This window comes from Rhinopithecus roxellana, chromosome 6, assembly GCF_007565055.1.
Source record: "Rhinopithecus roxellana isolate Shanxi Qingling chromosome 6, ASM756505v1, whole genome shotgun sequence".
NCBI classification, from domain to species: Eukaryota; Metazoa; Chordata; class Mammalia; order Primates; family Cercopithecidae; genus Rhinopithecus; species Rhinopithecus roxellana.
The window spans coordinates 148,849,153-148,876,268 of record NC_044554.1 but is presented as its reverse complement, the minus strand read 5'-3'; the positions used below and the strand labels follow the sequence as shown (position 1 = coordinate 148,876,268).

At 37.2% G+C, this 27,116-nt stretch overlaps 1 pseudogene; it reads right to left on the bottom strand.

Annotated features, from left to right (window-relative positions):
• Window positions 1-27,116, bottom strand: part of LOC115898299 — a 36,589-nt pseudogene that overhangs the window by 6,371 nt on the left and 3,102 nt on the right.

Below are 27,116 nucleotides of genomic sequence, written 5' to 3'. Positions count from 1 at the left end.
AAAGAAAATAAAGATTCTGCAGTGGTTATACAGAGTTAAATGGCTTTGAGTTTTTCAGTGTGCAAGCCTGTGTACATTATTTTACAAAAGTGTTTATAAAAATTTGTAGAATAATATTTCCCTCTGGAATATTTTATTTTCACCTGTGCTCAGCAATTTCTACCCTTGGGAGGTATGAGATTTGCCCCTATGTTCTGTTGACACAGTGCTGCTCTAGATATTTAGTCTGCAGGGAGATTTTGATGTTAGAACGAAGGCTGCAATGGTAGGGAACATTCCTGCAGTTTTTGGTACCCCGACATATGGCCTACATGTAAAGAAGGGTTAGTGGAAAACAGGGTTAATATATGGAACTTTATTTTCAACTTCACTGGAAAGTACTGACTACATAAGTTAGCTATAGCATAATTGTCGACCACAGCTAATTTTATCACATATGCTCCTTTCTTCACTGCCTACAGCTGTTGAGTTTCACTACTAAAAATGTCTTCAAGCACACACCTGTATTCTCTGGCACTTGAAATTTGATCCCTTATGTGATATTATACTTATTGTAAGTCTGCTTTGATCTAAAGTAATTTTATTTAAAATTATATTCTGAGTCCTTTTCAACAGTTATGGAGGTATTTCCCAAGGCTGGTACATTAGAATCATTTGAAACTTAAAAAACAAACAACAACCTGCCTCTGTTCTGATTTTCTGATTTAGAGACCTGGGATGGAAGGAAGGGTAAAAAAAGCCACAAGAATTTCAGGTATATAATTAAGGTTGTTTTTTTTTTTTTTTTTTTTTTTTTTTTTTGAGACAGAGTCTCACTCTGTTGCCCAGGCTGGAGTGCAGTGGCATGATATCTGCTCACTGCAACCTCCGTCCCCTGGGTTCAAGCAATTTTCCTGCCTCAACCTCCCAAGCAGCCAAGATTACAGACGTGCACTACCATGGCTGGCTACGTTTTATATTTTTAGTAGAGATGGGGTTTCACTATGTTGAACAGGCTGGTCTTGAACTCCTCACCTCGAGTGATCTGCCTGCCTTGGGCTCCCGAAGTGCTGGGATTACAGGCCTGAGCCAACGCACCCAGCCACAATGAAGTTTAAAAACCACTGAGTTAAGGAATTTCAGGTGTGTGCCATACTGGATTATAAATGCCTAAAAACATACAAGTTAGTAAGCAAATTATAAAATTAGTATTATAACAATTTATTTTCTTTTTTATGGCTTTCTTTGCCTATCGCTTATTTTAGTGTTGGTTTTGAAACTTGTTCTTATTGTAGTATGAGACTTCATTTTTTTTCTAGGTTACATTTAGTAACACTTTTTGAAAATGATCATTTCTCTCACCTCTCATCCTTGGAATGGGAGATGACTTTTCACACTGAAATGGTTAGATTTCTTCTTCTAACTAATTAATCTGTAGTTTAAGAATAGTGAGACTATGAGGTAGAAATGTATTAGGAATTGAAACCAGCTTTTGGTGAACTGCACTGTTTCATAAGCTATAACCCAGGTTTATTATTTAAATACTAAACTATTTGAGATTCTTCTTCTGTTATTTCATTATCTTTCACCCTTTCCTAATGCAGCCTTTTTTTTAAATATAATAAAGATGAATTATAATAGCTGAGAAAGGAAGCACTGAGGAAGTGATAAAAGGGAATGAAATGAGATGTTATCAGAAATTGCTTTCTCTTTGGCTACAGTTGGGAGATCCCATGTTTCACCTGGGTCTTTCAATGATGATTATTATTTGGCTCTCTTTTGGTTTCAGGATAATCTCTTTTAAGAGAGATATTTTGATATAATTTTTAAATAATTTTGCTTTTCGATACTTAATTTTTTAAATGGAGTTTTCTGCTCTACACATCTCACATAACTATTGTGAGGAGTAAGTGGGATAGCGAATGCCAAAATTGCAGTTTTACATTTAGAAGACACCACAACCGTCCATCTTCCAGATCTGCTCACAGCTGGTCGGGGGCCTAGTGAAGCACTGAAACTGGCTCTCCTCACTCTGGCCATTGCTTTTTGTTTAAATTGTGGTAAAATTTAGATTTAAATTTGTAATAAAAAAATTTCAATATGTTTATCATTTCAGCGTACAACTCAGTGACATTAAGTACATTCGTGTTGTCTTGCAACTATTACCACTGTCCACATCCAGAACTTTTTGCTATCCCAAACAGAAACTCTACCCACTAAACACTAATCACACCCAACTCTGTTTTCTGTCTCTATGAATTTGCCTATGCTAGGTACCTCAGTCACCGCTTTTTTATTTTCATCCCTATATTGCCCCTATAAAGTTTCAAAGCATTGGATACATTAACATATGTATGATATTTGAACATTTTAAAGGTATTTCCAAAGACAGAATATAAAATATTATTAAATAAAGAGTGTAACTGTGGCAGAGTCTGGATTTTGGTGACAGACTGCTGGATTCTAATAGCAGTTCTGTGCTTTACTGTATGATGGCTAGTCAGGTCACCTCTCAGATTCTCAGTAATCTGATCTGCTCAATAGAAATAATGCCAACCTTAGAGGGGTTTAGGGAAAATGAAGGGGGATAGTGAATGGCAACACATAGCAGAATACTTAACACAAAACAATAGCTGTTATTAGCAACTTATTTATATATTTATTATTTCCCTAAATATAGACTTTTGCATGTTAGAGATCCTTTAATTACTGTATTGCTTTATCCTCCTAAGCAGAAAGGAAAATTCTTTATGAACTCATATTTTGCCAATCAACTATGAGGTAATGGCCTTTCAGACAGCAGCTAAAACAGACCTTTAATTTAGTAGTTACTCGTGTTGGATGAGGCAGATATGATTATAGCATATAGCATTTTTTAGGGAGAGTGCATTTTAAACAATGTGGCCCTTTTTTGCTTTTAGATTTTAGGAGCGAAAACAAGAAATTGAAGGGGAAATAAGACACAACATGCTGTTGTTAATCTATGAATTTTAACTCAACAGCACTTTTATTATCCTAATGAAGACTTTATTTTATTTGCTGAAGTGTAAGACACTAAAATAATCTGCTTCTTAGTATATAGCATTTGTGGGCAACAACAGTCAATCAACATTGAGCTTTCACTTTGCACAGAGGATTTGATGGAGCTATGAAGTAAGCTAGAAGCACTGGATTCCTTGCTCATGATGCTTATGGTCATTATATTTTATTTCCTAAGAGCATGGGAAAAAAAGAAGTAATTTTCTATATGCAAAGTTGTACAGAGGCATGAAGGCATCCCTGTTTATGATAGAATTAATCAGATGTCAACCTTCAAGCATCTCAAATGTGGGGAACAAAACCAGATTTGGTAAAATTAAACATATACTGTCTACACATTTTAAGACATTATTAGAGAAACTCTTTAAATCGTTGGACCATCCCTCCAACTCTTTAGTTTGAAAACCTATAGACAATTTGAAAGAATAGTACAGTGATCTCCTGAAAATACATGCTTTTTAAAGTCCAAGAATGCAAAATAGCGAGGAGTAATTAGGAAACCTTATTACCTTTAAAAATAAATATTTTAAAGTTTTAATTACATTGACAATATATGCCTTTTTTTTAAAAAAAAGGACTTTATTGTTCCTACTTCAAGACCATTATTGAAGCACCTTCATTTTTGGAAGGACTGTGGATGATTATGAATGACAGGCTTACTGAATATCCTCTTGTAATTAATACAGTAAAACACTTCCATCTTTATCCAGAGGTGAGTCATGATTTGAGACAAATAATATTTGTAGAGTGATCCTCTTTATCAGATAAAAGTAGTCAGCACAATCTTGTTAAGAAAGGGAGGGGAGCTTTCAGGTGTATTAATTGTGTGTATCCTTACAGTTGAGCAGAATATCATAAGTTCCTCTCATACAATGTAAAGACCCCAGAAATTGTTCTTGCATGAACTCCAAGAATGACCCTTAGTGTGTAAATAATGGCCAGGGTAATACACAAGCCAAATGGAAAAGAGAGTCATGGGAGCCAAAAAGGTTCTAAATGGGCATGGGCTTTTGGCTTTGGACACCTCGTAGGTGGGCACAATGACCACGTGAAGGCACAGTGAGAGTGATGAGCTTGAATAGTGATCTTGGAGTTACGTTAGTAAAGTAAGATTCCTTTAGTCACACAGCCAGAAATCCATTACTATCTTCCAACACTTAGCCTAAAAGGGTATGGTTGTTATAGTAGTCTGTAAATGCTAGAAATTTGAAAAACGGAGACAAAGTTAGTGAACTCAGTTTGTGAACTCAAGATAAATGCTAAATTTGGCACCATGGTAAATACTACTGTTGAGTTTAAAGTTGTCTGAGAATCCAGCATATTAATTAAAAGTTTCTGCTTTCTAGTCCTTTATTCATATTTTTATAGCTTTTAAAAATTACTATTCTTTAGATTTTGAAATGCTTAAGACTACAGAGACTTAGAAAATAATATTCAAATATGTGTGATCAACCATCTAGAATCAATGCTAATCTTTGTCATTTTTGCATCAGCTATTTAAAAATAATTAAAATATTACAAATACAGTTAAAATCACCTTTGTTCTGCTTCTAGTCCAACTTATACTTTTATTAAAATTTGGTGTGTATCCATCCAATCTCTGTTTTCAGAGATTGTTTTATTATGTGCTTTAAGTCCACATTAATGATCTCATACTGAATGTGGCACTGTAGGATTTTTTCTTCAAAATTGTATTTTTGAACTTTCTGTATATATATATTTCTTTAATTTTAACCATTTTATGAATTGTCAAGTTTATGTATTTCCCCATCTTAATATATTATTTCCAAATTTTTAATTACAAGCAATGTAATCTAAAATGTGCACTTCTGTATGGTTTTCTTCTGTATATGTGCAGTATTTTGTCTAGGATATATAGACAAAAAAATATATATATCTATATCTATATAGATATAGATATATATACCTAGAAGTGGAATTGCTATTATAGAGTGTGTGCTTTTTCAGCTTTACCAGATATTGCTAAATTGCTGTCTGAAGCAAATGTAGCAGTTTACAATGCTGTCTAGAATTTTCTCGTAAACTTATTAGATTTTGAATTGTCAGACCCTGTGATTTTTACTCTTATGATGGCTGTGATATGCTTTTTTAATTTGTACTTCCCTTATTATTTATGGGGATAAATATATTTCCATGTTTAATAAGCATTTGGATTTGTTCTTCTATCAATGACATATATAAATCTTTGTCAACAAATCAGCTTTTTTGAGGTATGACTTACATGTAATAAAATGTGCCCATTTTGAGTGTACCATTCTGAGTTTTGACAAATGTGTGAAGCTATATATCCATCACCACAATTGAGTTACAAAGCATTTTCAGAATGCCAAAAAATGCTCCATTGTGGTAACTGTCTTTTCCCCCATTGAATTAATTTTCTTAGTACGTCTGTTGAAAATTGATTGACCACATTATGTGTGAATCTGTTTCTGGACTCTATTATTCTCTTGATCTATAATTATGCCAGTACCACACTGTCTTGATTACTGTAGCTTTACAATAAATCTTGAAAGTAGATAGTTCTCCAACTTTGTTTTTCCTTTTTATTTATTTATTTATTTATTTATTTATTTATTTATTTATTTATTGTTTTGAGACGGAGTCTCACTCTGTCGCCCGGGCTGGAGTGCAGGGGCCGGATCTCAGCTCACTGCAAGCTCCGCCTCCCGGGTTTACGCCATTCTCCTGCCTCAGCCTCCCGAGTAGCTGGGACTACAGGCGCCCGCCACCTCGCCCGGCTAGTTTTTTGTACTTTTTTTTTAGTAGAGACGGGGTTTCACCGTGTTAGCCAGGATGGTCTCGATCTCCTGACCTCGTGATCCGCCCGTCTCAGCCTCCCAAAGTGCTGGGATTACAGGCTTGAGCCACCGCGCCCGGCCTGTTTTTCCTTTTTAAAACTGCATTTCTATCTAAATGTTAGGGTCAGCTTATTGATTTCTCAAAAAAAAAAAAAAAAAAAAAAAAAAAACCTGCTGGGATTTTGGTTGATTTGTAAATGTATTTGGGAAGAACTGACATCTTAACAATATTGAATTTTCTAACCTATGATCATGGTATAGATCTCTATTTTGTTGATTATTTTTAATTTGTCTCAGCAATGTTTTGTATTTTTCAATGTACAGTCTTCCTCAGTACTCTTTTATTATAAATTGTATTATTTTAAAATTTTTTATTTTCCATTTTTTGTTGCTTTTGTATAGAAATATAGTTGATTTTGAATATTAACTTGTACCTGCATCTTGATGAAGTCAGCGGTTCCAGTAGCTTGTTTGTAGAATCCTTTGGATTTTTCTATGCAAATGATGATACAGTCTGTAATTAAAAGCAGTTTTATTTTCCAGTAGATACACCCTAAGTGTTTTTAAAACAGCTTTACTGAGGTATAAATGACATATGATAGCTGGTCATATAGATGAAGTGTAAAGTTTCATTAGTTTTGGCCCATCTGTAAAACCATCACCACAATCAAAACAATTAGCACATCCCTCATCCCGAAGTTTCCCTGTGCTCCTTGGTAATCCCTCCTTCCTTCATCTCTCTTTGCCCACATCCCATCCCTAGGAAACCACTGATATTCTCTTTGTCATTATGGTTTAATTTGCATTTTCTAGAATTTTATAGAAATAAACACAGAGTTGTTCTGTGCCCTGGTCTTAATTTATGCTGTTGACTGAGTGATGACACAGATAGATCAGTGCCACTGAAAGAAGAATTTATGATTAATACTTCCTTGGAGAAGACGACAAGTCACATTACACAGGGCCACAGGAGAGATACAGTTTGGTAAGGCAGAAGCAGTACTGAGGGTAAAGCCTAAGCCATCGCTTTTATTGGGGTTTCTACAGGAAAGGCAAAACCAGGCAGAGTTTAAAAATGAAAAGAAGTAAATAAAATCGAAAGATAGTTGACAAACTGGGAGAAGATATTTGTTTGGTTTCTTTTCATCTGTTTGTTTTGAGACAGAGTCTCACTTCATTGCCCAGGCTGAAATGCAGTGGTGTGATCTTGGCTCCCTGTAGCCTCCGCCTCCTGGGTTCAAGCGGTTCTCCAGCCTCAGCCTCCGAATAGCTGGGATTACAGATGAGCGCCACCACGCCTGGCTCATTTTTGTATTTTTAGTAGAAACGGGGTTTCACCATGTTAGCCAGGCTGGTCTCAAACTCCTGGCCTCCGGTGATTCTCCCGCCTCGACCTCCCAAAGTGCTGGGATTACAGGCGTGAGCCACCATGCCTGGCCAGGAGAAAATATTTGTAACATACCTCACAGATAAAGGGTTAATACACCTCATATATAAAGAACTCTTAATTCTTTATATATTTAGCTTCTGGAGGCTTCAGGTGTCAGTTTGGTGACGAAGAGAGCTGGAATGATGACACTCTCATTCCTACAACAAGGAAAATGGCTGGAAAAACTGCAAGATAACACCTTTTCTTGAACCCTTCAGGAAACTGAGGTCAGAGGACAACCAACGCAAAATTTCAAGAAGGACAGGTGCCTGCAGAAAGCAATAGGAACTGAGCATTCTGGAACAGGAACTGCTTGACCGAGATAGATACTTTTGAATGCCATATAAGCTGGTACAAAGATTAAACCAGAAATTTTTAATGAACTGCTACAGATTTAGTGTGAGCTGGCATGAAATGTGAAGGTGAGCAGGCTCTCTCAGGGAAGATTGGGGAAGCATTTAGAGAAAGCTTTCACTATGGCTAGGGGACAGGAAAAGCAATCATTGTTGACTCTGCTCACACCCATGTTGTAAAATCTCTCCTAAGGAAAAGAAAGCCATGATCCGCAGGGAGAACAGTATCAAACCCATTGTCTGAGGACAATGGTGGGTATCCAGTGAAGCTGGTGAAAGAGAACAGGCAGGAAAAAAAAAGAAACCCTAAATGTTAAAAAACAGTCATATTCCTTGAAGAGGGAACACTTACGAAGGGTACAGCCCCCAAGTCCCAAATTCACAGTACCTGCCTAAGACTGAGGCTTAATTGGAACATCAGAAAACCTGTCGCTCTTTCCCCATTACATTAACAAGCCTTTGGTAAAAATCTCAGTGGGATGTGACTGAACGAGTTTTGCAAGGCATTTTCTTTCCAGGGAGCAGCACAAAGGAAAACCCAAAACCAAGCTCAAAACAAGGTACCACCAGAGGAATGTGAAATCGCTACTGTCCACAGCAGCAACAAACTGCAGCTTTAGTAACCATCGCAATTACAAACTTCAAACCCAGCCCACCCTGACTAGATTAACAGAAATCCCTACAATAAAGACTTAACAGTAAGAAAGATGTTCTTATTTTCAAGCATAAAAATATTGACCTCTATGTCTACTGTTTTATACAACATGTCTAACTTTCAGCAAAAACTATGAGGCATACCTAAAGGTAAGAAAAAGCAGTCTGGAGAGACAGAGCAATCATCAGACCCAAAGAAGATACAGATATTGGAACAACTGTATAGGAGATTTAAATAACTATGATTAATACTTTAAACACCCAAATGGAAAAGACAGATGATATGCAAGATCAGATAGATAATTTTAGCAGCGAGTTGGACACTATAAGAATCAAAGGGAAATGCTAGAAATAAAAAAAAGAAGTAGAAAATCCCTTAGGTGGGCTCATCAGCAGACACAACACAGCAGAAGAAATAATCAGTGAGTTTGAAGATAGGTCAATAGGAATGCAAAGAGAAAAAAAAGTGGAGGAAGGAAACGATAGAGCATCTAAGAGCTGTGACACCATATCAAATATTCTAATATAAGCATAATTAGAATCCCAGTGGGAGAGGAAAGGATGAGGAAGAATAAATATTTGAAAAATAAATGACTGAGAATTTTCCAAAATTAGTGACAGATACAAAACCACAGATCCACACAGAGAACATCAAAAAGGATAAATACCAAACAAATGCATGAATGAATAGATAAACAAACCAAACATGCGTATACAAACCTAGGGGTAAATGTAAACACATTAAAGAGTATGAGACAGAGACTATCTCACAAAGCCTAAAATACTTATCATCTGGATCTTTATAGGAGAAGCTTGCTGACCTCTTATCTAAGAGAATGAATAGACTAGGGACGTAATGTGAGTTTCTTGGGCAGCACCAAGGGCTTCATTTGAGGTTGATGGTGTTGAACTGAGAACAAAAACAGCCAACAGAATTGTGTTTCTCCAGCTATACTCAGATTCCCAAGTATGAACATGGAGAAAATGGAGAGTTGGATTTAATCATGTTGGGTCAGCTTTCCCTTGGATGTAGAAAGCCAAAAAGAACATTGCTCGTGGCCTTCCAGCACTGTCAGCAGCAAAAACAACAAAAGCCAGACAGTCTTCAAATTTACAACTTTTCCTGAAGAAGTCAGGGAGCTGAGGACACAGGGCAATCAACCCAAAATAAATTAAAAAGAAAAAGCACCTCCAAGGAGAACAGAAATAAGCATTTAATTACACGGGTAATGCCACTAGATACGATGGTAAAGAATTCAGTGCAAATTGTTCACCAGTTGGTAAATGCCTAGTGTGGGTTAGCAAGGGAATTTGCAATTGCTTACAGACATTTTTACACAGATCTTATAAGGTGCTGACAGAAGACTAGCAAGAGTGCTCAGAAATCTTCCTCCATCGTGAAGCCTGGGAGAACAGGAGCCACCTAGAGAAAGGCATGAAACCCCCCCCCATCTCCCCTATAAGTCTTAAACTCTCTTGTCTTAAATGCTGGGGGAAAGGTAACTGTCCTTTTCACATTACTGGTACAAAAATAGGCCACAGATCCTGATTTGGTCCTTGAGTCTTACTTTTACTAACTCCTTGATGCCTGTTTCATATCTTCTCTCTCCAGTTATCCCAAACCTCCTCTCCCCCTTTCATTCTCAGCTAATGACCTTGTTTTCTACTGTTTTCCCGTGCCCATTATGTATTTCCTAGCTGTATCCTAGGTGCCTACTTCCTGGAATATGGAGTTGATTCAGTATCATATTTGTTGCATGAATGAAACTATGCAAATTTCCTTGTGCTACATACTCAGTAGTCAATGGATACAATCTAAGCACAACCAAAATTAGGTTTATCTGTATCCTCACCTGCATTTGGTATTGTCACTATTTTTTATTTTACTCATTCTTACACATACGTAGTGACATATCATTATGGTTTTAACTTACATTTCCCTATTGGCTAATGATGATACATATCTTTTTGTGCTTATTTGCCATCCATATGTGAAACGTGTCTTTATGTATTTTGCTTCATTTCTATTTGAATTGTTTGTTTTATGAATTTTGGATCTTAGGGTGTTCTTTACATTTACAGATGCTAATTACTTTTCATATATATGGCTTGCAAATATATTTTCCCAGTCTGTAGTTTGCCTTTTCATTCTCTTAAACAGGGTCTTTTGCATAGAAAAATTTTAAAATTTTTATGAAGTCCAGTGTGTCCATTTTTCTCCTATTGATTGTGCTTTGGGTGTCAAGTCTAAGGATTCTTTGCCTAGCCCTAGAGATAAAGATTTTCTCCTGTATTTTTTGTAGAAGGTTAAGAGTTTTGTGTTTGATATCTAACTGATCCATTTTGAATGACATTTAGGTCAAGAATTCTGTTTGTTTGCATATGGATGTTCATTACTCCACCACCATTTGTTCAAAGTGGATCTTTCCTTTCTTTCTTTCACTGAATTGCTTTTGTGCCTTTGTTAAATATGTCAACTGCCCATGGACATATTTTGTATGGGTCTATTTCTGGGTTCTCTGTTCTTTTCCACTGATTTATGCATCTACCCCTCTGCCAATACCATATAGTTTTTGCTGTTGTTGTTGTGTTTTAGACAGAGTCTCACTCTGTTGCCCAGGCTAGAGTGCAGTGGCATGATCTCAGCACACTGCAGCCTCTGCTCCTGGGTTCAAACAATTCTCATGCCTCAGCCACCTGAGTAGCTGGGATTACAGGCACATGCCACCACACCCAGCTAATTTTTTATTTTTAGTAGAAATTGGATTTCACCATGTTGGCCAATGTGGTCTTGAACATCTGGCCTCAAGTGATCCGCCTACATCAGCCTCCCAAAGTGCTGGGATTACAGGTGTGAGACACTGTGTCTGGTCAATAGTCTTAATTAATGCATCTATGTAGTAAGTTTTAGAATCAAGTAGCCTGATACCTCCTACTTTATTCTTTTCCAAAATTGGTTTGGCTAGTTGTTTTTTTTTTGCCTTTTCATATATATTTTACAACATGCTGTATCTACAAAAATCTTTTTGGGACTTTATTAAGAATTGCATTAAACTTGTAAATCAATTTTGGAAGAACTGACATCTTTACTCAATCTTCCAGTTTATGAACATGGTATGTCTCTTCATTTATTTAGATCACCTTTGATTTCTTTCATCAGCATTGTATAGTTTTGATCATCTAAGCCTTATATGTATTTTGCTAGATATACATTTAAGTTTTTCATGTCATAGAACTATACTTTTAATTTTGTTGTCCATCATTAGCATATAAAATACATTTTTAAAAATCTTTTATCATGCAACTTTGCTGAACTCACTTGTTCTAGGAGTTTTGTTGTGGTTATCTTTTTTTTGTTGTTGTTTTAGATTTGTTGGGATTTTTTTTACATAGTTATGGCATGTGCAAATAGGGACAGTTTTATTTCTTACTTTTTAATCTGTATGCTACTTATTTCCATTATTTGCCTTATTGCACTAAAACATTTAGCACTGTGTTTAATAAGTGGTGAATGTGAACATACATGCCTTGTTGTCAGCCTTAGGAGAAAGCATCAGTATTTAATCATTAAGCATAATGTTAGCCACAAGTTCTTTGCACGTAATTTTTACACACTTGAGAAAATTTCCATTTCATTTCTTCTTTTTCTTCCTGAGAGTTCTCACCATGAATGGGTATTGAATTCTTTCAAATTTTTTCTTCTGTAGCAATTGATATGATTATGTGATTTTTCTTATTTTGCCTGTTAACATGTAATATGGTATGTTTGAATATTGAAACAGCCTTGTATCCCTAGAAGAAAACCTCATTTAGTCATGGCATATAATTATTTTAATATATTATTGAAATCTATTTTTGCAATTTTGTTTGGGAACTGCGTGTTTATATTTGCAAGGGATATTAGTCTGAAGTTTACTTTGTTTTGATACTGTTGGTACTTCGTTGGTTTTAGGCTTGAGGTAAAGAATTGGGAAGTGTTTCCTATTCTCTTTTCTGGAAGAGATTGCGTAGAATTGATGCTAATGCTTTCTTAAGCCTTTAGCAGAAGTCTCTAGTGAAAATACCTGGGTCTAGAGATTTCTTTTGAAGAATTTCTACATTTGAATTCAAGTTCTTCATAGTTATAGAAATATTTAAATGATCTATTTTATATTGATTTTATTTACAGCAATAGTTTGAGTTTTTCAAGGAATTGGTATATTTCATCTAAATTGACAAATTTAAGTGTGTAGAGTTGTTTACAGTATTCCCATATTATCTTTTTGATGCAGAGTCTGCAGATAGCCCCTGTTTCATTGATATGGATATGGATAATTTGTGTCTTCTCTTTTTCTCTTGTTGGTCTTGCTAAAGGTTTGTCAACTTTATTGACCTTTTTGAAGAACCAGCTCCTTTTTTCCCATTGGCTTTTGATCTAGTTACATATTTGTTCCCTCCAAATCTCATGTTGAAAAGTGATCTCTAGTGTTGGAGGTGGGATCTAGTGGGAGGTGTCTGGGTCATGGTGGTGGAACCCTCATGAATGATGTGGTTCCCACCCCACAGTAATAAGGGAGTTCTCCCTCTGTAAGTTTATGTGAGATCTGATTGTTAAGAGAATCTGGGACCTCACTCATCTCTCTCTTGCTCCCTCTGTCTTGACCTGCCCCCTCCCCGCTGGAACCTCTCTCTTGTTTGCTCCCCTTAGCCTTCCAACATGATTATAAGCTTCCTAAGGTCTTCACCAGAAGCAGATGCTGGTACCATGCATGCTTCTTGTACGGTCTGCAGAACCATGAGCAAACATAAACCTCCTTTCTTCCTAAACTACCCAGTTCTCAGGTTTTTTTTATAGCAATGTAAAACAGACTAATACAGCTTTCTCTACTGTTTTTCTATTTTCAATTTCATTGATTTCTACCCTTATTATTTCCTTCATTCTACTGGCTTTCAGTTTATTTTGCTCTTTTTTTCCTAGGATCCTAACTGGAAGCTTAGATAATTGATTTTTTTCCTCTTTTCTAATGTATTCATTTTAGTGCCATACATTTCCCTCACAGCACTGCCTTCTCTCTTGCCTATACAATATATAAATATTTAAGTAACACAAATGTTTGCTACTGGGAAGATGGAGTGGCTGTACTTTTCCTGATTACTCCCTTGAAGTACAACTGAAAACAAATCAAACATAAGCAGACTCTGAAAAGTAGAGAGAAGACAGACTTGAGACCCAAAGAACAACATGGTTATGAGTTCCATGGGCTCTCTCTGTGCCTCATTTTCTCAGATTTGGAGTTAAAGAGGCTGGCAATCCAGAAATGCCAATGGCCACTGCTATGGTTTGAATATGTCCCCTCCAAAATTCAGGTGTTGAAACTTAACGGTCAATGTGATAGTATCAAGAGATGGTACCTGTAAGGGGTGATTAGGCCATGAGGACTCCCCCCTCATGAGTGAGATTAAAGCTCTCTTATTCTCCTACTGTCGGCCATGTGAGGACATACTGTTCCTTTCCTTTAGAAGATGCAACATCAAGGCACCATCTTGGAAGCGGAGAGCAACCTTCACCAGACACCAAATCTGCTGGCACCTTCATCTTGGACTTCCTTGGACTCCAGAATTCTTAGACTCCAGAATTGTGAGACATAAATTTCTATTTTTTTTTCAGTTTTGCCAATTTTATTGAACCAATAAAATTCCTACTAATAACGATGAAATAAACTTCTGCAAGTATAAATGTGATACAGTTTAACAAAACCCATTGTTCTCTAACTATAAATAGATTTTCAAAATGTCATAAAAAGTGCAGTTATGCAACCCCATCAAAAAGTGGGCAAAGGATATGAACAGACACTTCTCAAAAGAAGACATTTATGCAGTCAACAGACACATGAAAAAATGCTCATCATCACTAGCCATCAGAGAAATGCAAATCAAAATCACAATGAGATACCATCTCACACCAGTTGGAATGGCAATCATTAAAAAGTCAGGAAACAACAGGTGCTAGAGAGGATGTGGAGAAATAAGAACACTTTTACACTGTTGGTGGGACTGTAAACTAGTTCAACCATTGTGGAAAACAGTGTGGCAATTCCTCAAGGATCTAGAACTAGAAATACCATTTGACCCAGCCATCCCATTACTGGGTATATACCCAAAGGATTATAAATCATGCTGCTATAAAGACACATGCACACGTATGTTTATTGTGGCACTATTCACAATAGCAAAGACTTGGAACCAACCCAAATGTCCATCAATGACAGACTGGATTAAGAAAATGTGGCACATATACACCATGGAATACTATGCAGCCATAAGAAAGGATGAGTTCATGTCCTCTGTAGGGATGTCGATGCAGCTGGAAACCATCATTCTCAGCAAACTATAGCAAGAACAGAAAACCAAACACCGCATGTTCTCACTCATAGGTGGGAACTGAACAAGAACACCTGGACACAGGTAGGAGAACACCACACACTGGGGCCTGTTGTGGGGTGGCGGGAGGGGGGAGGGATAGCATTAGGAGATACACCTAATGTAAATGATGAGTTAATGGTCAGCAGCACACCAACATGGCACGTGTATACATATTTAACAAACCTGCACATTGGGCACATGTACCCTAGAACATAAAGTATAATTAAAAAGAAGTGCAGTTATGAATTGTTAACATGTTAATACACAGTTCCTTTATTCCAGCACATTGGGAGGCCGAGCGAGGCAGATCACCTGAGGTCAGGAGTTCGAGACCAGCCTGGCCAACATAGTGAAACCTCGTCTCTACTAAAAGTACAAAAATTAGCCGGGCATCATGGTACACACCTGTAGTCTCAGCTACCTGGGGGGCTGAGACAGGAGAATTGCTTGAACCCAGGAGACAGGCTGCAGTGAGCTGAGATAGTGCCACTGCACTCCAGCCTGGGTGACAGAATGAGACTCTGTCTCAAAAAAAAAAAAAAAGAAGAAAAAAAAAAGTTTGAAAACCATTAGAGGACTAGTTGAACATGTTCATACCAGAGGACTGAAAGTGACTTTCACTTTTTTTGCATCATCTGAATTTTCTTTTTCTTTTTTTTGGGGGGGTGGGGGGGACATAGTTTCGCTCTTGTTGCCTAAGCTGGAGTGCAATGGTGCGATCTCAACTCACTGCAACCTCCGCCTCCCGGGTTCAAGCAATTCGCCTGCCTCAGCCTCCCGACTCGCTGGGATTACAGGCATGTGCCACTACACCCGGCTAATTTTTGTAAAGACAGGGTTTCACCATGTTAGTTCGACTGGTCTCAAACTCCTGATCTCAGGTGATTCACCTCCCTTGGCCTCCCAAAGTGCTGGGATTACAGACATGAGCCACCACGCCCAGCTGCATCATCTAAATTTTTATAGGAGTGAATTCTTATTTCTTCTGCAATTAAAAAAAGAAAACCTCTAAGTTAAGATAACTAGTTGTACACATTCATTAGTTTCTGCTCAGTCCAAACATCCTACTAAAATGATAAAAATGTAATTTTTAAAGGGAATATGACTAGAAAAAATCAAGAAAATGAAATAAAAAGCAGTACCTTTAGACTCTGGAAAGAAAATTAATGAGTAATAATTTTCACTGCAGAACTAGGAAAGCAGAGAAACAAACTGATTGACAGCAGGCACCAGAATTGGCAAGCACAAGAGATCCCTGGAAGCAGGGTTGTGAAGGCAGGCCTCAAAGAGAAAGATTCATTGCCAGTCTCTGTAAGAAGCTGTGAGATCTCCCAGTTGTCCTCCCTGACTTGCAGCAGCTAAGCAACCCCAACCCTGGCACGAAACTAGAAGTTTGTTATTTGGAGAGGGAAAAGTTTCTAGACTTGCAGACAACAGGAATAGCTGAAGGCAGAGGTCCTGTATTGATACTAAATATGGAGATTAAATGAAAGCATCATTTTGAGTATTAAGACTCTCAATCTTCTTCTCACTCTGCTCCTAGATCACTAGCATAAACGATTGCATCTTCCAGGCAAGAAAAGCCATTTCTGGAAAATATGACCAGCCCAAGAGAAGCGACAGTAAAACTCCCGAGAAAATGGCCCAGATAGAGGACACTACATGCACAGAGAGCTTCCAATTTGCTTTTTAGTGATCTCCCACTTTAACAGTATCAGGAGTCAGCCAAAGATCACCAAACATTTAAGGGAAATATCTAACAAAAGAATGAAGCCAAATAAACGGAAAAAGCAAGTGGGAAGAAACAGTAATCAGGGAAGGGAACAAAGCATACACATACATATACAAATGTACACATACACATATACACATATACACAAACAGATGCACAAGTAAATACACATCAGTAATATTCTTAGAAAAAGATATTGTACCCACAAAACAAAAATGGAATATATGAAGAAACACTATTTTTTAAAGACCTCAGCAATTTAAAAAACATTAAAAATTAAAATTAGAGAAACAAATAAAAATTGACAGAAGAGTTATAAGACCGTATTTTTAAAAGTCCCCATCTGGGCATGGTGGCATGCACCTGTAGTCCCAACTACTCAAGAGGCTGAGGCAGGAGGATCACTTGAGCCCAGGAGTTCAAGGCTGCTGTGAGCTGGGATCACACGACTACACTACAATCAAGGTGACAGAGCCTTGAGACCTTGTCTTTAAATAAATAAGTAAATCCCTCAAAAGAAAAAAAGAACAAAAAGCAAAGACATAAAAAAAAAGAAGAGAAAAAAGAAAAAGCAAACTATTACTCTAGGTGTACAACATCTGAATCATGAAAGAAAAAATGGCAAAAAAAAAAAATAATCATCATCATCACAGAAAGCAGCCAACTTGAAGAGCCTACCAAATATGTTGCACAATGAATGAAAACAGTTCCCTCCCAAGGCATGTAATAATGAAATTTTCACACAAAGGATCAAAAACCATAATGACATCTATGTGCTCGACAGCAACACTAGAAGCCAGCAGGCAACAAAGCAACACATCTAAAATTCTCAGGGAAAATCACTTCAACCTAGAATTCTATATCAAGTCAAACTACTAATCAAAAATGAGGGCAGAAATAAAATATTTTCAGAAATGGAAGCCTCAAAACATGTTTACCTTACACATATTCTTTCTCAGTAGGAATTACGAGATTGTATCAACTAAAAACAATGGAGAACATCAAGAAAGAAGACACATAAATTCAAAGAACCAGGAGGCTGAACATAAAAGAGAGGCAGGCAAATGCAGTTTCCAAGATGATGATGAACAAAAAGGGATCTCATAGGATAATCAATTCAGAACACGGCAGGTCACAGGGTCTCAGAAGAGACTTTAACAAGAAAATGACATTCAGGCAATACTCATTATATGAATAATCTGAGAGGAGATTCATACAAATGAGGGAGGGTTGTAAAACTAAACCATTTTTTTAATTAACAAATTTTTAAAAGACAAAAGAGAAAACATAAGATTGGACAGGAAAAGAAAAGCAGCCAACTGTGACAAGGACTCTGAATTATTAAAAGTTGATTAGATTCTGTACACCTCACAACTAAAATACAGAATAACTCACACTTAAAATACTACAACAAGTGGTTGATCTAACTTCTGAGTCTCATCTCCAGGTAATAGCTAAAGAAAGTATCTACTCTACCATCCATTTCTTACGACATAGACTCAAAAGAGATAGTGCTTATGAAGTAACTTTCCTAACACATAAATTACTCTATGAAAGTGACTGTATTAGTTCAATATTTATAAAGACACTTAAAGTGGCCAACAACATTAAATATTCTTAATTTTAGTTATTTTGTTTTAAAGAAACTAATGGCAATCCTCCAAAGAACTCTGTGTATGGTAAGGTGGTAGGAAGAGTGGACAAAAGGAGTTATTAAGGAACTGACATTTCAGGGTGACCAGATATGCTGTTTTTGAAAAGTGCTATGATAGACAGGAAACCTGGAGAATTACAAATCAAGACTTCAGGACTCTCAGACTGAAGGGTGCTGAAGCACCAGCAAAGCAGCGAATTGCTTTAGTAAATGCCATGTCATCCAGGTTGCCTGAGATGCAGTAAATCATGTAACTAAAAAAAAATCTAAGTTTTTCAAGCCTTTGCCCTGAAGTAGCAGCACGCACTTAATGAAAACACTGACCTACCTTATCAACCATCCTTCCAACCATCTCCAGCTGCCCACAAAACACACTCACATTGATAACACTTCGTAACACCTTCAAATGGTTGTAAAAGAGCTATAAGCACAGCATAATTTTACTTCTAAGGCTATTTTATAACTGCCTTCATTTGTATAATCTACATTATACCTATTTGGTTCAAAAATTAATTTATCTATATTTACATTATACAAATAAAAACATAGCCTGCCACTTCTTTCTAGAGCAATACATTTTTATACATAATTTAAACACAGCAATAATTCTGATAATAATCTTATCTTAAAACATAATAATGTAGTTATCAAACACATTTTGGGAAACATTCAATATTTACAAAGTTTTTACCATGTGTTTGGCATAGTAAGTGTGCTGAAAAACTCAATTCAAATGTTCAGGGGAGAATTTTGTAAATATAAGGAAGACACATTATAAAAATAATGCAAACTGGATTGTTTTTGCAAAATCTGAGCAGTTGGGAAGAGAAAGGAATATGGTATCAGAGTAAAGCACATGGTCTCTCTGAGGAGGGTGAGACTGGAAGTGGGGCATAAATCTTGGATGTTTTAACTTTTTCATTCATTGAAGAGGTTCGTTCAATAGTTAGAAGCATAAAGGTATGAAGTATGTGGACTACTTTAACCCTCACAATACTACAAAAGCAGGTTTTTGTTTTGTTCTGAGACAGAGTCTCGTTCCATCACTCAGGCTGGAGTGCAGTGGTGTAATCCTGGCTCACCGCAACCTCAGCCTCCTGGGTTCAAGCGATCCTCCTGCTTCAGCCTCTGGAGTAGCTGGGACTAACAGGCACGCACCACCACACCTGGCTATTTTTTGCATTTTTGGTAGAACCGGCATTTCACCATGTTGCCCAGGCTGGCCTCGAACTCCTGAGCTCAAGCGATTGCCCCCCTCGGCCTCCCCGAGTGCTGGGGTTACAGGTGCAAGCCACTGCACCTGGCCTGATTCTAGAGCTGAGAAAACAGAGGTACAGAGGAACTAAGAAACTTGCTTAAGTTCAGTCCAAGAAACATGACTTGAAGACTTAAACTCTTCCCCACAATAACAGAATACAGCCTGGACATAAAGTGCATCCCATCTCTGCTTTTGTAATTCATGGACAGACACAGAACTCAAACTGAGTTAATCTGAGTCCTTTCCGCTGGAGGTAGAGAAAGGTACTCCCTTCAGGCCTGTGGACTGCATGTAGTTGGAAATACAGAGTCTCAAAGCCCCAACTTAAAGAAGGCCCCTATTACCTGGGGGCAGTGGCTGACACCTGTAATCCCAGACACACACACACACACACAGACACAAGGACACACATACACACACACACTCTCTCTCTCTTTCCCTCTCCCTCTCTCTTTCTAAATTTCAGCTCCAGGGGCCTTGGTTCCTGCATTTGTTCCTTCAATTCTCTAAGTTACCCTAGGATCCTTTTCAATAATTTGAAACAATATATAGTTTTTCCACCTAATGCTATTTTGAGTTATGCTTCTATCCTTTACAACGGAAAGACTTAAGATTCTCTGACCATGGTGCAATACCTTTTTTTTTTTTTTTTTTTTTTTTTTTTTTTTTTTTTTTGATATGAGGTCTCGCTCTGTCACCCAGGCTGGAGTACAGTGGTGTGATCTCAGCTTACTGCAACCTCCACCTCCCGGGTTCAAGCAATTCTCCTGCCTTAGCACCCCCTGGTAAGCTGGGTTTACAGGAACCTGCCACCACGCCCAGCTGATTTTTGTATTTTTAGTAGACATGGGCTTTCACCATGTTGGCCAGGCTGGCCTCGAACTCCTGACCTCAGATGATCCACCCACCTTGGCCTCCCAAAGTGCTGGGATTACAGGTGTGAGCCACCATGCCCAGTCACAGTTCAGTATTTCTAAATTAACACTAGAAGTAACAAAAGGGTAGTAGTAAAGACAAAAACAATAAAGCCACACTTTACAATAACTTCCAAGTAAAAGAAAATTTCAAAATGCAGTTAACATGATTATTCCTCAATAGAACTGACTTTTAAAAGAAAAAAAAAAATGTGTACTCAATGCTAATGAAAATGGTAAGTATCCAAAACTATGGGAAGTGACTATATGTAACGAGAAGTAAACACAGCCTTAAGTGCTTTTATCATTAAAAAATGATAAATAAAAAATAAAGAACTAAGAAGCTAGGAGAAAGAACAAAATTAACTTTACAAAATGAGAAAGAACAGAATAGAGGTAACAGTAGGAAAAAATTAAAAACCAACAAAAACAGCAAAATTTATTGTTCAAATTGAGCACTGGCTCTCTGAAACATATTACACATAATAAATAACCCATTATGTATATATGGTTTCTTCTTTTTTTTTCCTCAGCTCATATATAAATAGGTAAACTAAAGAACTATTACACACTAATCACAATTTAAGCAAAAATTAGGATATTCCACATGGTCAGAACTTATGAAATTCAAATGACAAAATACACCTATAATTTTCTTACACAGTATTTTCATTGCTAAAAAAAAAAAAAGAGCCCTGAAGGAAATAAAGACCTGATAGGTGATATTACTTGAAATAAATCTACCAATCTGCACTTATAAATATCAAAAACCTTACAAATTTTTATGGGTTAAAAAATTTTACATAGTCCTAAAGATTATACCTTGCTAGAAGCTGTTTCCATTTCTAATGAGCAATTTGGCAATAAAGATCAAATGCCTTGAACAAAAGTGTATCTTTGTTTCTGGCAATCCCATGTCGCTGATAAATTTCTAAGAACTGGTTGGGCACTCATGCCTGTAATCCCAGCACTTTGGGAGACCAAGGTGGGTGAATCTCTTGAGGCCAAGAGTTTGAGACTAGCGTGGCCAACATGGTAAAACCCAGTCTCTACTAAAAATACAAAAATTAGCCAGGCATGGTGGTGCACACCTGTAATCCCAGCTACTTGGGAGGCTGAGGCACAAGAATCGCCTGAACCTGGGAGGCAGAGGTTGCAGTGAACCAAGATTGCACTACTGCACTCTAGCCTGGGCGACAGAGGGAGACTCCATCCAAAAAAAATTTTTTTTAAACCTGTAAAAAAATTTGCAAATTCGCTTACCAGGGTGTTCATGGTAACAGTATTTTATTATAACTGTACCAAACAAACCAAATGCTCAACCATGAGGAACAACCAAATAAATCCTTGACTCTTCATTTTCTCTCATACCTCCACATCTAATCCAGGTGGCTCTATCTTCAAAACACTGGATATCCAGAATCTGGCCACTGCTTAGCACCTCCAGCACTGCCACCCTACTCCAAGCCACTGTTATCTTTCATCTGGATTTCTGCCTCCTTGCTGACTCTTGCTACCTCACACAATAGCCAGAGTAATCCTTTAAAACCCAAGTCAGATTATGTCAATCCTCCGCACAAAAATACTCCAGTGTCTCCCCATTCCTCTTTAAAACAAAAGCCAGAAACTACAGGTCAGTTTTTGAGGCAGCTTATGATTCTGTCCCAACCTCATGCCACCCCACTATGCTCTCATCTTCTACAGCCCTCTGCACTCCAGCTGCAGTAAATCTACATATCGGGTACACTCATGCCTCAGGGCCTTTACAGTTACTGTTCCCTGTGCCTGAAAATGTTTTTCCCCCAGAGATCCTCAAGGCTTGCTCCTTCACTTTCTGCTTGAATTGTCACCTTATCAATGAGGTCATCCTTAAAACCCTATTTAAAATAGCAACTACAGACAGGGCTCCATCCCAGAATCTCTATCAGCCTCTGCACTCCATTTTTTTTCCATTACACTGAATGCCCTAACACACTATGTATTTTACTTGTTTACTATCTCTCCCTAATAGAATAATAAAGCCCCTAAAAACAGGAATTTTTATCTTATTTCTTCACTGCTGTATCCCCAGAATAGCGTCCGGAAGAGCGGGTCCTCGTTAAATATTTGAGTGATTTTTGGAATACTGGGTAATAATTAAAAATCATGTTATAAAAAATTTTAATGCAATGTTAGAAACTGGTGGAAATGGAAAGAGCATGTTATCAAAGAATATGTAACCCATGGATCAAGAAGAAATCATATGGGAAATTAAAACGCATTTTTCACTGAATGTTAACAAGAACACTTCAAAATCAGTGGGATTCAGGTAAAGCAATTCTTAGAGGAAAATATGTAGCTTTAAACTTTGTATGAGAACATCAGAAAGGTTAAAATCAAAACAATATAAAGATGAATGTTCCAAACAAACTTTGTGTCTAAAACAAATACATATATAAAAGATATTAACACTTTTTTCTGGTTATTTCTGGTGGTAAGATTACCAGCAATTTACTTTTTTTTTTTTTTTTTTTTTTTTTTTTTTGAGGTGGAGTCTCACTGTTTTGCCTAGGCCAGAGTGAAGTGGCGCGATCTTGGCTCACTGCAAGCTCCGCCTCTTGGGTTCATTCTCCTGCCTCAGCCTCCCAAGTAGATGGGACTACAGGCGCCTGCCACCACGCCCAGCTAATTTTTTGTATTTTTAGTAGAGACGGGGTTTCACCGTGTTAGCCAGGATGGTCTTGATCTCCTGACCTTGTGATCCGCCCACCTCAGCCTCCCAAAGCGCTGGGATTACAGGCGTGAGCCACCGCTTTTTTGTATGTTAGTTTTTCTCTAGTGAACAGGTATTATTTTTATAATAAAAAAAAAAGGTTTCAAAAACTTCCTTTCCCTGTGGTTGAATTCTAATTGCTGGCCTCTTCCTCTGCCTGTCTCTTAAAATACTTGCTTCTCTGGATTCCATCCTTGTCCTTCATCAATTTATATTCCTTCCTTAGGAATCTTACCCACTTTCTGGGTTCATTTATAACCTGCGAATTGATTTCTCAATTTTTTGTAATATCCTGAATTAGAGATTCATGTTTCCAACCACTTAAAGGATACTTTTATCCAGATGGAAATCCTATAGCCACTCAATTTAACAGGCCTAAAAGGAACTCATTATCATTTCCTAAAACTTGTTCTTTCCATCTTTAATACTGGTTAAAGACATCACTATGTACTCAGGTTCTCAATTCTATCAGTTCTACCTTAGAAATCTCAATCAAATCTAACTTTTCTTCTCCCTCACCAATGCCATGTTTTCAACATAGGCATCTTCTATCAGTTATATTCTAAAAGAATCCTAACTTATCCTCCTGCAATCACACTCTCCTCCTTAAGAACTGAATCCTGATCAGGGTTGCTGCATACAGCCTGAAGTCTGCACCACTAGAGAAGGTCGCCAGCCATGTAAACTACAATTGTTAATTGTGCCCAATGGCCTAATCATGATACTCCCCCTGCTTTCAAACTTCATGAGATAAAACAAACCTATAGCACTACAAAATCCTTCAGCTGGCTCCACTTTCTATTTTTCTAGCTTCAGGTTCTCATCATTCCTCTACACACCCTACAATCCAGACATATTTTACTTTTCAGTATGCCCTATCAAAACCTACGCTTCTGTGGATTTCTCTTTAGTCTACAGTGCCCACTCTCCGTAAAACTTCTAAATCCTTCAAACTACAGTTCAAATGTACCCTCCTCTGGGAAGCATTTTTTGACTAGCCTAGACAAAGATACTTCACTAAGCATTTTGCTAACAGTTCTATTACAGAATTTGTTGCACCATATAATAATCACATATACCCATCTCTCAAATTCAGTGGAGAGTTGAGCAGTGCATAAAGAAGCCCCATATTTGAACCCTCAGTAACTACAATGTGCAGCCCCTAAAAGGGGCTCGATTCATGTTTATTAATGCTATACTTACCATATGCATTAGGACAACTTTTTAAAAGTAAATAAAAAATGAGTTTCACAAAAAAGTTACATGTTCAACTGTCAATTTAAGTCTATAATCCATGTGGCAGACAGAACTGATGTGACTATTCTTGATTCCTACACTTCCTGGTGTTTAAACCTTTGTATAATTCCCTCCCCTTGCACGTGAACTGGACCTATGGCTTGCTTCTAATCAACGAAATACAGCAAAGGCAATGGGTTGTATGTGATTACATGTACATGATTATGTAAGAACATAGCACCAGTTCACCTTTGACAGACGCTCTTCCTTTGCTGACTTTGAAGAAGCAAGCTGCTCTGAACCTAACAGACACAAAGAAATCAATTCAGCCAATAACCCAAGGAAGTCTGGGGGCAGATCTTTTCTCAGTTGAGTCTCTAGATAACAACCCAGACCAGGGCAAAAACATTTTGACTGCAGTCTTACAAAGGACACAGCTAAGTTGTGCCCAGTCTCTTGACCCATAGAAATTGCGAGGTAGTAAATGTGTTGCTTAGAACCGCTAAATTTGTAGTCATTTGTGAATAAGCAGCTTAGAAAATGAATAAAATCGGAAACTAAGGCATTTCTGAACCCTTTGTTCACAAAAAGGCCTATGTTTTGTCCAATTTCTAAAGAAGTAAATGTCATGTACATGCAAAATTAAAACACAAACATTTCAAATAAACAATAGTTCTTAAGAATATTTACAAAAGGTAAAACTTAGGAAGTAATTTGCTACATAAAGCAGTTCCTACACTCTCTTTTAACACATTTGCCATATACCCAATTGTACATAATACTTAGAACATGCAATATGTGCAACATTAGGGCAATTCTCCTTACAAACCCAAACAATAATAAATAGTTTACAAGTTGATATCTAATTAATTATATTTGGTAATCAGAAGAACTTACTTACTGGTCACCAGGCAAAGCAATCAAATTGGAGGACAGCAAAGGACTTGCTGGAGATGTGCCTGAGGGAGTAAGACACTATCTTACAACAGGGCTCTTACTCCCTAAGGCACTGCACCAGCCAGCAAAGCATCAAAATACCAGGTTCTTAGGTCATGCGGCTCTCAGATCAGGTGATGCCCTGTGCAACTCACCAATCCTCCCCACCTTGCAGTCAAGAATAGTTCCAAAAAATTCCCAAAGCAGAAACTTCCATGACACAAGCCACGCTTACACACAGCAAAGCATATAATACGAAGGCACGAAATTACAAGTGAGAAACAATAACCACCAAAATTCTTGTTACTTCAGGAGTGGCAGGGGTTGTGGTTAGAGGGCTCATTTTTCTTAGAAAGGCAAATATTCCTCTTCTGCCACTGCCCGTAAAAGCCTTCAATGGCACAAAATAACATTCAAGAGTAGGAAATAAATTAATTACAATATCCCAAATTCAAACATTTTGGCACTTGATATCGGTAAGAAGTGATAACTGAGACCAATTCAATAATGGTTAATTGATGAAGACAACCTAACACCATAAAACTTCACATCTGCCTTACAAATTAAGAGAAATCTTCCTAGAAATACAGGTCTTCTTCAACATACTCAGTTTTAAGAGATAACCCGCACTCCTTCAATATAAGAAAACATGTTTCACAAGTAACAAGGCACCTGAATGACAATCAGACTACTGAACTACTCAAGAGCAAGCCACACCCAAAAAGCTCAAGAAAATCAGGAGGCCAAAAGCAACCCCGCACCACTGGTTGTCTGAGATTAAATCATTTTACATTTTCACTTTCGGACTCAAGGACACATTATAGAAGTCCACACGATTTCTCTGGAAATAATCTCCATTTATTGGTATATTTCTATAGCCCAATTCATCTACCCCATCCTTGCCGCATCATTAAAAGGCTATTTTACCACTCATATTATGCTCTTATGAACAACAGCTACTTGACAGTGGGGAAAAAAATGTAGATATAAATTAAAGCCAGACAAACCCCTCTAAGATACCATCAAGATTTTTAAATATTAGGAAATACCCTTAAGACCTGTTTTAAAACAAAGGTGATGAACAATACTAGCAGTAGTCAAGAAAGCGTCTGTTCACTTTAACACTCCCCAGTCTGAAAAGAATAACAAAGACAAGATTTACTTCACCTAAAAACTCCTATATAAATATAATCATATTCTGATGTCCGGCAACTCAAATTTCTTTGAAATTTCTACAAACTGAAATATCTGGATTAGGCATTTTTCTTCCAGTCTCTAGAGAGAATAAGAGCGTACATAGCCAAAATAGATGTCCAAAAGACAGCAAAACATAAAACCAACACAGAAAACTTCCTGGTTCAATGCGGCAATTCATTGTGAGGGAACTACTAACAATTCCACTTGCTAGACTCTTAAGTGTTAAAAATAAAAGGGGGGGGGGGACTGTTTTTCATTTTCTATAAATTACATGACAGCTCACAAGAGAGTAATTTTGAATCTTATTGGTACCATATTTTCTTATTAGGAGATGTGAATAATATAAACAACAATTAAAACAACAGTTTTACAAAAAACAATATGAACTTTCCATTAATTCTGAAATAATCCTTTTATCAATTTTCAGATGGGTTATTTGTATATAACCATTTATACAATTTGTAACTGAATAAACATAATAATGCTATAATAGATACTAAAAAATTAAGTAAATGTGAAGTACAGTCAAGTCTAATTTTTTTAATTACAAGATTCTTCATCTAGCTCCCAAGATCGCAAGATGATGGGAAACATGCCTCTATTATTTTCCTAATAACCCGTCCACTAAAATATAGGTAAAAATCTCAGTAAGGCATGCCACTAAGATGGGGTTTTACGTAAATGTATTCCATCTCCCTGTCTCAACAAAAATTTCAGGATGTGGCAATTTCATCTGATCCTGTCATATAATAAGAACAGGTA